We start from the raw sequence: 12,825 nt of genomic DNA, 5'->3' as shown, positions 1-12,825 counted from the left end.
CTGTTACCTCAGTTGCAGATACTTTGAGTTTTAGCCTATGGCTAAAACTGTTTTTCTTTATTCATTTTATGGTGTTTTTAATGAAAAAAGTTATTGATTTTAATGTAGTGTCAAATTTATCAATTTTTTCCTTTAAAGCTAGTGCTTTTTGTATTGTGCCTAAAGCATCCTTCCTCACTGCAAATTCATACAGCTATTCCATTCATTCTTTTTTTCTGAATATTTAAGACAGTTGCCCTTCATATTTAAAGCCATTCCGAATTGATTTTTATAAAATTGGCATAAAGGTAAGGGTCCACTTTTATTTTTTCCATATAGAGAACCGGATTTCCCAACACCATTTACTCTTTTATGGTGGAATGAGTTTGGTAAACCACCACTTTGTGCTTCAGCTCCTGCCCCGTCTCTAGTGTGTGACACACATGTGCAGCAGAGTTCTCATTGTGAGGCATGATTAAAATTGGAATGTAACCCACAACAATCTGTTCTTTTCCCCCAACCCTTTCCAGAGGCAAAGTACTCATTCCCTTTCAATCAGGCAGGCAGGCACTTACTGATAAAATAAGGCAAGGAGGGTGAATTCTAGATCTTGAGTGGTGGTTGGAGAAGTATCAGCTGCCCCCGATTTACAATTACTTGTCTTTTTGGTACAAGAGACAGTAAGGCCCGGCCTGCCAGGTTACCAGTAAACAGGATCAGTGGGAAACAAGAGAAATTCTAGGTTAGATTATGTGAACTACATGCAGGAAATTGAGGCTAAACAAACCTGCAATAAACCATGTAGAAAGTAGATTGGACCCTCTTGTTACAGTGATGTTGGTATTTATCGTGTAGTACAAATCTACAGTGCTTTATGTTATTATTTGGTTACACTTTTATATTGTGTAATAAACCATCTGAGCTCAAAGTACAAGTTTAAAAACAAAATACTTAATTTTAATTTCTCAAGAAAATACATGACAAGGCTGGGTGTGGTAGCTCATGCCTGTAATCCTACCACTTTAGGAGGCTGAAGTGGGAGAATTGTTTGAGGACAGGAGTTTGAGACCAGCCTGGGAAACATAGGGAGACTCCATTTTTACAAATTAGTAGGATAGTCCCAGATACTCAGGAGGCTGAGACAGGAGGCTCTCTGGAGCCTAGTAGTTTGGGTGTGCAGTGAGCTATTATCAGGGCACTTCAGCCTGGGCAACAGAGAGAGAACCTGTCTCAAAAATTAAAAAAAAAAAATTTTTTTTTAAACAAACAAAAGAAGTATGATGAATATAAAATGTTTATGTGTCAACATTACATTTGGTAATATCACTGACCACATGAATACCAGAAGACAGGCCTGATTCAGAAGCGTAAGTGTCTTATTCAGTAGATAGAACTTATATACATACCAGAAGACTGTGGCTGAAGACAAGGATTTTTCATGTGTGGAAGCTTTACATATCACTCAATGAAATATGACTTTCATTGAGATCAAGTAACTGTTATAAATTCGTTTTTCTCATTAAACACATGTTTGTGTGTATATACATAAATTTCTATATGTATTCGTCACTATATAGTGAGAAATAGGTATACATTTCTATATTGGCTTTATATATAATATTCTTTATATATAAATATACAAACATAGGGAGAGAAATATCTGGAAGAATACACATCAAGATGTCTCTAGATGAGGAGCATTATATTTCCTTATGTTCATTTTCTTGTCTATGTTTTCTGACTCATTCCTTATACTTCTGTAATAAAAAATCAAGATAGAGAAAAATTTTAATTTAAGGAAGAATGATTTAATTCATAGTCTGAGATAAGCTATCTAGAGTTTATTAAATGGATAAACATGAACTTACAAACCCAACTATGCATTGTATTAATTACCCTAGTCAAGGGCTGCCTGGCTCCCCACTCTTTGCCTTGTAACTTTGCAGTCCCTCCTCCTCTGCCTGTGGGTCCTGCCAGGGAATGTACTGAGTCAGTGGGATATTACCAAAGGCAAGACAAAGCACTCGTGCATTGCAGCTGGCTCACTAGTGCGTTTCTGCCTCAGCGTGAGAACTTGCCCAGCTAGCCCACTGCAGGGATGTAAAGACATTTGGAGAAAAGCAAAGAACATCCTAGTCTGACAGCATCTGGTCAGCACCTCCCCCCAACCAAAAAAGCCCAGCCAAGATCAACAGCTGATTGCAAATGCATAAGCAAGTCCAGTCAAGACCAGAATAATGGCTTGGCTGCCATGGACTTATGAGCAAAATGAGAATGGGGCTTCAGGTGCTTTGTTATCACATAATCAGGTCCATAGATAACTGATAAAACAAAAAACAATAGATAATATGCTGTGTGGAGAGAAGGAAAAAGCCAAGACCCAAAAAACAGAGCAAGAAGTTTATATAAATAAATGTTGCCACAGCATTCCCATACATCACATCACAGAATGCCCTATCCTGTGCTCTACAGACGGAACAGAGTACTTTGTACATTAGACCAAATCTCAGTCTATAATATTTTCATGGTATTTTTCATTTTCTTCTTCTTTTTTCTTTTTTCAGACAGTTTTGCTCTGTGGCCCTGGCTAGGGTGTTGTGGTGTCATCATAGCTCAAAGCAACCTCAAACTCCTGGGCTCAAGGGATTCTCTTGCCTTTTGTAGAGACAGGGTCTTGCTCTTTTCAGGCTGGTCTCAAATCCCCGACCTTAAGTGACCCTCCTGCCTTGCCCTCCCAACGTGCTAGTATTACAGGTATGAGCCACTGTGCCCAATCAAGGTATTTTACTTTTTCTTCCATTTTCTCAATAGCCTTATTGAGGTGTTCCCATACCAGTTCACCATTTAAAATACACAATTTAATAGTTTTTAGTATTGTATTCAGGGCGGCACCTGTGGCTCAGTGAGTAGTGCGCCTGCCCCATATACCAAGGGTGGCGGGTTCAAATCCAGCCCCAGCCAAACTGCAACAAAAAAATAGCCGGGCGTTGTGGTGGGTGCCTGTAGTCCCAGCTGCTTGGGAGGCTGAAGCAAGAGAATCGCGTAAGCCCTAAAGTTAGAGGTTGCTGTGAGCCGTGTGACGTCATGGCACTCTACCCGAGGGCGGTACAGTGAGACTCTGTCTCTACAAAATAAAAAATAGTATTGTATTCACAGAGCTGTACAGTCATCGCTACAATCAATTTTAGAACATTTGCTTGTCTTCAAAAAGAAATCCTGTATCCATTAGCAGTGACACTCCACCATCTCAGCCCTAGGCAACCACTAATCTACTTTGTCTCCACAGACTTGTTTATGTTGGATATTTCACATAAATGGAATCGTATTTGGTCCTTTGGACTGACTTCTTTCAGTTAGCACAGTGTTAAAGGTTCATCCGTGTTGTAGCAGGCATCAGCTCCTCAACTGAACAATAGCCCATTGTATGATTATGTCATGTTTACCCATTGATTGGTTGATGGACATTGGGATTGTTTCTACTTTCTGACTATTCTGAATATGCTATGAACATTCATGTACAAGTTTTTTGCAGATACATACTTTTATTTCTCTTGGTTATACAACAAGGAGTGAAATTGCTGGGTCGTATGGTGACACTGTGTTTAATCTATGGAAGAACTGTCAGACTGTTTTCCTCCAGCCGCACACTTTACCTTCCTGCCAGCAGTGTATGAGGGGTTCAATTTCTCCACATCCTTGGCAACACTTGGTATTGTCTGTTTTTTTTTCTTTTAAATTACAGCCATCCTAAATGGTGTGAAATGGTATTTCATTGTTTTGATCTCCATTTCTCTAATAATTAATAACATGTAGCTTTTTTTTCATGTGTTTATTGACCATTTGTGTATCTCCTTTGCAGAAATGTCCATTCAGATCCAGGCTATTTGTTGCATTTTATTGCTGAGTTGTAAGACTTCTCTATCTAGTATTCTGGGTACAAGTTATTTATTAGATATTTATCCGTTTTGCAACTGTGGGTTTTATTTTTGTTTCTCTTAACAGCATCTTTTAAAGAAGTTCTTAATTTTGATGAAATCCAATTAATCATTTTTTGTTGTTGTTATTGTTTATGCCTATCTGAAAAGGCTTTGCCTGGCCCTCTTTTTCTTTTAATAATAGTTTCTTGCATTCCATTTCTTCTTCTGAGTTTGATTTTCTTTTTTCTGAAATATAATTTTTGGTAGTTCTTTAGGGAAGGTCTATGCAGATCTATGAAAATTTATGATTAACTTTTCTTTTGTCTGAAGTTTTCTTGGGTGGCCCCCGTAGCTCAGTGGGCAGGGCATCGGCCACATACACCGAGGCTGGCAGGTTCGAACCTGGCCCAGGCCAGCAACACTCGGCTATTTTTTGGTTGCAGCCATTATTGTTGTTTGGTGAGCCTGGGCTGGATTCAAACCCGCCTCCTACAAGGAGAGTATAAGGTCAAAGCCAAAAGCAATGTGAGAAGCAGGTCTGGGTTTTGTGGGGGATGTTCTGTGAATTAGAATCTTCTATGTGGAGTAATTCTGCCTTCTTCCAATAGGGAATACATACACTGTAAGCTAATGGGGGATGTGGGGATATACTTTTAAGGGGATTAACTCAAGCTTTTTCCATTTTCAGATTGTGTGCTAAAACTGATCTGCCAGTGGTAAAGCTGTATGCAGACTCTCCTTTCCCCCCTTCAACTTCATAAAAGCTCTTCTCTCACTTTACAAAAGGAAAGCGTATCTGTTTACCTAACTGTGCAAAAACTTCCAGATAACCCAACAAAAGGACTATGAGAATATTGGTTTCTGGGAAGTATTTTTTAATTACTAATCAAGTTACTAAAACCATATTTTCAGGATTTGTGTCTTTTTTTTTTTTTAGACAGAGTCTCAAGCTGTCGCCCTGGGTAGAGTACCGTGGTACTTCCAAGTAGCTCGTGGGTTCGAATCCACAGCCTGGGCCTGCCAAACAACGACAACTACAACAAAAAAATAGCTGGGCATTGTGGCAGGCGCCTGTAGTCCCAACTACTTGAGAGGCTGAAGCAAGAGAATCACTTAAGCCCGAGAGTTTGAGGTTGCTGTGAGCTGTGATGGCACAGCACTCTACTGAGGGTGACATAAGTGAGAGTCTGTCTCAAAAAAAAAAAATGAAGTTTTCTCTACTTTATGCTTATACTTGAAGTATGCTTAGCTGGGTACAGAAACCAAGGTTTATTTTCGTTCCCACTTTGAAGATAATATTCCACTGTCTATTACAGGCATCCTCAAACTTTTTAAACAGGGGGCCAATTCACTGTACCTCAGATTGTTGGAGGGCCGGACTATAGTTTAAAAAAAAAAAAACTATGAACAAATTCCTATGCACACTGCACATATCTTATTTTGAAGTAAAAAACAAAACGGGAACAAATACAATTTACACCGCCTCATGTGGCCTGCGGACCGTGGTTTGAGGACCCCTGGTCCATTCCATTGTTTTCTGGCCTGAATTGTTGTCATGAGAAGTCTTCTAATTCCTGTTTCTTTTAGGGTATTATGTATTTCCTGAGTTCTTTGATTTCCTGTATGTCTTTGTCACTAAATATAATTCTATGTGGCTTCATTTTTATTTATACTTTTCAGGACTTACTTATCATGCTTCTGGAATCTGAAGAGTTACATCTTTTACTAGTCCTGGAAATTCTCAGCTATTATTTTAAATATTGCCTCTCCCTCACTTGCTTCTATTATAAGTATGTTCCTATCCTTCAGGTTTCAACTTTTCATTCATATTTTTTACCATTTTTTTTAGACAGAGTCTCACCTTGATGCTGTTGGTACAGTGCTGTGGCATCACAGCTCACAGCAACCTCAAATTCTTGGGCTCAAAGGATCCTCTTGCCTCAGCCTCCTAAGTAGCTGGGACTACAGGCACCCACCACAATGCCCATCTAGTTTTAGAGACAGGATCTGGCTCTTTCTTGGTGAGGCTGGTCTTAAACTCCTGAGCTTAAGCAATCCACACCCCTAGGCCTCCCAGAGTACCAGGATTACAGGCTTGAGCCACCACTCCTGGCCCTCACATTTTCTACCTTTTCTTTTCTTTTTTTTTTTTTTTTACTGTCTTCTGGCAAATGGCCTCAGATTTATCTTCTAAATCTGAGCTCTTTCTCTTCAATTGTGTTTAATGTGCTATTTAACCATTTGGTTTAAATTTCAATGATTATGTCATTGTCGTTTAGCAGGCCCATGCTGGGTTCAAACCCGTCAGCTCGGTGTATGTGGCTGGCACCCTATCCACTGAGCTATGGGCGCTGCCCATGACGTTGATTTTTTTTTTTTTTTGAGACGAGATCTAGCCCTGTCACCCAGGGTAGAGTATAGTAGTGTCATCATAGCTCACTGCAGTCTCGAACTCCTGGGCCCAAGGGATCCCCTGTGTCAGCATCCTGAGTAGCTGGGACTTCAGGTGCTACCATCATGCCTGACTAAGTTTTCTGTACAGTGTACTTTGTAGAGATGGAGTCTTGCTAGGTTGCCTACCCCAGCCTTGAACTCTTGGGCTCAAGAGTGATCTTCCCACTTCAGCCTCCCAAAATGCTGGGATTACAGGCATGAGCCAATGTGCCCGTCCTGATTCTTTAAGTATAATTTGAATGTTTGGGGGGACAATCACATAGAACTTTTGATAAACATGTTTCTTAATTTCTTTGAAGTTCAATGCGAATCAGTTAGTTAAAATTTATTTCATAAATCATATAATGAAATATTTACTCCAGCTACAATCTTCATCTGATTTAATGGTTAGTATTTTCCATATCCTATCAAAAACAAAAAGGTTTCTTCTAGCTGCTGGGTCAATTAGTTTTTAGTAGTTTATGTTGTTCTCTTTTATTAAATGCAAATACACAGGCAAGTTTACATATGATATCTAAACAAGTATTTGAAGCTATTTCTGATTTACATACATGATTCTTATTTAACTATTCTGAAAAGCCAAATATTGGTATGTGATTCTTTCTACATGTATTTTTCTTCTTCTTCTTTTTTTTTTTGAGACAGAGTCTTACTTTGTTGCCTTGGATAGAGTGTTGTGGTGTCATAGCTCACAGCAACCTCAAACTCTTGAGCTCAAATGATTCTCTTGCCTCCATCTCCCAAGTAGCTGGGACTACAGGCACCCATCACAACACCCAGCTATTTGTTTTTTTAGAGATGAGGTCTTGCTCTTGCTCAAGTTGGTCTCAAAGTTGTGAGTTCAAGCAATCCTCCCACCTCAGCCTCCCAGAGTGATAGGATTACAGGCATGAACCACCGCACCTGGCCTTTGCTACATAATATTTAACAAAAGCATATAATGACTTTTATTATACTCCTTGCTTATGAATGATTTGCTTGTACTTTAGCAATGCAATTTACAGTACTATTTCAAAATAAGTAATAAATAAATATTGTATTATTTTTATCTTGTTTTATAACATAAAATGGAAAAACCAATTACATTAGATTTGTCTTATTTTAAACATCATTAATAACGTTTCTAGATACTACCTATAATTTATTTTCAGTAGCCTATAGTCTTTCTTGAAACATAAGAACATACATTTGTATTGAAAATGAAGTTAGGAAAAAAAGGTAGACTTTTGGGCGGCGCCTGTGGCTCAGTCAGTAAGGCGCCGGCCCCATATACCGAGGGTGGCGGGTTCAAACCCGGCCCTGGCCAAACTGCAACCAAAAAATAGCCGGGCGTTGTGGTGGGCGCCTGTAGTCCCAGCTGCTCGGGAGGCTGAGGCAGGAGAATCGCTTAAGCCCAGGAGTTGGAGGTTGCTGTGAGCTGTGTGAGGCCACGGCACTCTACCGAGGGCCGTAAAGTGAGACTCTGTCTCTACAAAAAAAAAAAAAAAAGGTAGACTTTTTTCCACAAATTAACTCTGATTTACTTAGTTGGTTTGACAAAGAGGACTGACTTTACTAACTGGATTATATGATGTATATTTTCATAAATTAAATGAGTAAATCTGCATCACCTCAGTTTTGACAAAATATACCTTTAAATCACATTATAGGAATAGCAATTTACCAAGAAATATTGTATTAATAAAAGTATATTGAAATGAATATTATTTCTATTTTCTGATCCCTTTCTGAGAATATTGAGTTAAACAAAGTGCCTCTAAGAGAAATAACAACAGTCATTGCTAAATCTTGGTAAAACCTTTATGATAGATTTTCCAGAAACTGAGGAAGTGTTGTGGTATATGTACACCATGAAATATTATGCAGCCTTAAAAAAAGATGGAGACTTTACCTCTTTCATGTTTACATGGATGGAGCTGGAACATATTCTTCTTAGTAAAGTATCTCAAGAATGGAAGAAAAAGTATCCAATGTAAGTCAGCCCTACTAAGAAACTAATTTATGGCTTTCACATGAAAGCTATAACCCAGTTATAACCCAAGAATAGGGGGAAGTGGGAAAGGGAGGGGAGGGAGGAGAGAGGTGGGCGGAGGGAGGGTGATGGGTGGGATGACACCTGCCATGCATCTTACAAGGGTACATGTGAAACTTAGTAAATGTAGAATGTAAATGTCTTAACACAATAACTAAGAAAATGCCAGGAAGGCTATGTTAACCAGTGTGATGAAAATGTGTCAAACAGTCTATAAAACCAGTGTATGGTGCCCCATGATCGCATTAATGTACACGCTATGATTTAATTAAAAAAAAAAAGAAAGAAACTGAGGAAGTGAATGGCTTCAATGACTGATAATAAATTTCTGCGAGTAGTGGTTTCTAATTTTTTGCTTTTGATGGAAGTTTCTAAAAATAAATTATGTTAAAGTTGACGTATTATTAAGAATAATTTTTGAGAATAGAAACTTTGAATATTTTACATATATGTCAGAAGTTCAAATGAATAAGAAATATTATTAAAGGGAACTTCTTCAAGTCTCATCCATTTATGTGTTGAGCAAATTTCCCCAAAGCTTATGTCTAGACAAATTAAAAAATAGATATAGAAAAAAAAAAAATAGATATAGAATTGATAGACTAAAGGAATTAAATTCTTCATCCAATGAAGAAGTACATTTCCAATATACCTTTACTTGCTACAATTTATCAAAATTTGTTTTATACTTCATGTTCTAATCAATTCTATTAAGCTAATAAATGTCATAAGTCAATTCAAAAGAAAATTTTTTTAACACTTAGAGACTTACACTCACAGGAAATTGAAAGCTTAAATTTACATGTATATCTGTATTTGGTTGTGGAGAGATTTTTATATATATATTTGGGACAGGCCTTATTATTATTGCCAAGGTCTTGAACTCCTGGGCTCAAGCAATCCTCCTGTGTCAGCCACCTCAGTACCTGGGCCCACAGGCAGGCACCTGGCTTGATTGTGGAGAATCATAATGATACATTCAATAAAAGAACTTCCAGCATACAATTATATTGCTTTAGAATAAAATATTGGGGGAAGTAGAAATACATGTTCTGGAAGAAAAGGAACAATGTGAAATTTCTAAGTTGGAGAAGAATTAAGTATTTTTAAATGGATGATGAGGGGTATTTACAGTCCATTGCATATGTGGTATTTAGGCTTCGCTGCATACATCAAAAAGAATAATATAGGTTTTAGTTTATAACGACAGTAAAGATGCTGGAAATTATGTCCTTTGTAATTATTTAGACTTATGATGAAGATTTCCATCTGTCCACTTTAAAATGTATGAGACAATATAGGGCTTTCAAAATTAATTTAGTGATTATGCCAGCAAAAATGTCTGAAGATCACTGTAATAGTTCACAGGTAATATATATTGCACAGTTGCTTCCAGCAGAGGATGAGCTAAAAGTCTGTAGATTTCTACTGTAGCCTAATCTCTGCCCTCTTGTTATACCAAGTCCACCAGCAAAAAGAACTACTTTCTATATTTGGAAATTTTGCAAAGTCTAATGAACTGGTGTTGATGGTATATTCAGTAGCTTGGTGGTTATGACCCTGCATTGTATTTTAAGACTCCTCACGGAGAGTCCGGATATGGTGGCTCACGCCTGTAATCCCAATACTCTAGGAGGCTGAGGCGGGTGGATTGCTCTGAGTTCAGAGATTCGAGACTAGCCTGAGCCAGAGTGAGACCCTGTCTCTACTAAAAAAAAAAGCCAGGCGTTACGGCAGGCACCTGTTGTCCCAGCTACTTGGGAGGCTGAGGAAAGAGAATCACTTAAGCCCAAGAGTTGGAGGTTGCTATGAACTCTGATGCCACAGCACTCTACTAAGGACCACAAAGTGAGACTCTGTCTCAATAAGAAAAAAAAAAAGAAACTCCTCATGGAGGCATGACTGAGGATTGGCACTGGGCCCTTAAGAATACCCTCTAGGAATAAGACAGTGACTGGCAGAGGCCTTAGTTTAGAGCAAGACATTGTATCTTCTTGCAAGTCAATTTTCAGTGATGCTTTAGACAATGGCCAGCAAAAGGGATCCACGGGTCTTGTTAGGCTATCCTAAGAAGTGTGTAACCCTGGGATTTGGGAATTAGGGTATATTACATTCAGAAAAAGAGAGATGCCAGAGGTCATTTGGTAGCTGTGTCCACGGGGCTTCACCACTAGTAAAGTCCAAGGATGACGTGACTATATGTTCTGGTGTACCTGAACAGTCTAGTTAATATTTTTGTCTTGGTATATCTATTAATATTCCCCATTTTCACTCCTGGAGTGTCTCAATTGGACTATAAATTGTGGTAACTTACATACTATAAATGTTTGTTCTCACTATCTGTATTTATCTAATTGTGGACCAGTAAGGAACAGTTCAAGGTCTGGCACTAGCCTGTAGACCAACACTTTGAGAGCTGGATTCTAGAGAGTCAGAATAGGACTTCTAGTAGGTTGTCCTTACTCTAGAATTGCATACTAGCCAAATAACCAAATATCAAGGTAGAATGAAATATGTCATATATGTCAATTAAAAAAAATTATCTTCTGCATACTCTTCTGAAGAAGGTACTGAGGGTATGCGCCATCAAAATGAGAAGAAACCAAGAAGACACAAGACACACAAAAAACAGAGGCTCCAACACAGGAGGAAGGCAAAGAGAATTACCAAGATAATGATGAAGGGAATCTGTAATTTGGATTCCCTTTACATGATACCAAGTGCATATCAGGCCCAGAGGGCAACTAGGTCAGACTAAAGCAGGTCAGAAGGCTGCTAAAAAGATTTTTTTAGAAAGATGAATGAACATCTTGGCAACTGGTGCAAAGTTTGGAATTGAGTCAGTGAAAAATATATAGAAAAATTAGGGAATGCAAAAGAAAGACAATTATTAACTCCAGGAAAATGTTGTATGAGGAAAGAAAAGAAAAGAAAAGAAAAGACTGGGTGGTGCCTGTGGCTCAAAGGGGTAGGATGCCAGTCCCATATGCCAGAGGTGGTCGGTTCAAACCCAACCCTGGCCAAAACCTAAAAAAAAAAAAAAAAAGGGCGGCACCTGTGGCTCAGCGGGTAGGGCGTCGGTCCCATATGCCGGAGATGGCGGGTTCAAACCCAGCCCCGGCCAAAAAAAAAAAAAGGAAAGAAAAGAAAAGATATTCTCTAGTACACAGCACTTTTAATCTAACTAAACTTATGATATAGTTACATTGGAAAATCAGCATGGGAAATGTAATTGATCGTGGTGGACGCTGTAGAATAAAGAAGCTATTTTCTTTCTTTCTTTTTTGGAAACAGAATCTCACTATGCCACCCTGGGTAGAGTGCCATGGCATCAAGCTCACAGCAACCTCAAACTCTTGGGCTCAAGCATCCTCTTGCCTCAGCCTCTCAAGTAGCTCAGACTACAGGGCCTACCATAATGCTCTGCTATTTTTAGAGATGGGGTCTCGCTCCTGCTCAGACTGGTCTCAAACTCCTGAATTCAGGCAATCTACCCAGTCTCACAGAGTGGTAGGATTACAGGTGAGCCATCAAAAAAAAAAAAAAAAAAAAAAGCTATTTTCTAACACACTGGGGAATCAATTGATTAAGATAAAAAAATGGAAAAACTAGAAATAGCAATAAAGGCATGTTATTTAAATACAAGGCATTAAAAACCAAAACAATCAGCCAAGAGAGGAGAAAATTATTATTTCTGGAAGGGAGGAAGAGGAGAGAAGGAGTCAGAAGCCTACTGTTTTTCATAATAAGCTAGATGGAACTTTTCAACTCTTTAAATCATGTCATATATAACTTTGATATAAATGGAAAATTGAAAAGAAAATTAAAGCAAATCGGGTGGTGCCTGTGGCTCAAGGGAGTAGGGCACCGGGCACATATGCTGGAGTGCTGGAGGTGGTGGGTTCAAACCCAGCCTTAGCCAAAAACTGCAAAAAACAAACAAACAAAAAATAGAACACTGGACACCAAGGGTCTGGTGAGCTTTAAAAAAAAGAAAATTGAAGAAAATCATCAAAGATTTTATTTGAATATATAATGGATGCCAGCTTCCCTGAGGAGAAGACAACACCTGAATTTGCTGGCATAGCTAATTAAAAAGAATCTATTATCCATACCTATTCTTGTGAAAGTTTTGAATTTTAAATAGAACAAAAAAAATAAACACTTGTTAAAAGATGAAAAAAAAAAGAAAGTTTTGAATTTTAGAGATAAAGAATCCTACAATAAAATTTACTACAAAGGAACAAAAATAGGGAAAGTTTTAGACTCAACAATTAACATTAGTGGACAATGGAGAAATTTATAAAATTGAGGGGAAAAATTGAAAGGGGGGGTCTTACCTAACAAAATTGTGCCCAGAAATTCTATAATTTGCATGTATGTTCTCTCTCTCTTTTTTTTCATTTCCTTTTTTTTTTTTGAGACAGTCTCACTTCGTTACCA

Source organism: Nycticebus coucang, chromosome 4, assembly GCF_027406575.1.
Source record: "Nycticebus coucang isolate mNycCou1 chromosome 4, mNycCou1.pri, whole genome shotgun sequence".
NCBI lineage: Eukaryota > Metazoa > Chordata > Mammalia > Primates > Lorisidae > Nycticebus > Nycticebus coucang.
The sequence above is the reverse complement of the archived record's forward strand: the minus strand, read 5'-3'. Positions refer to the sequence as shown.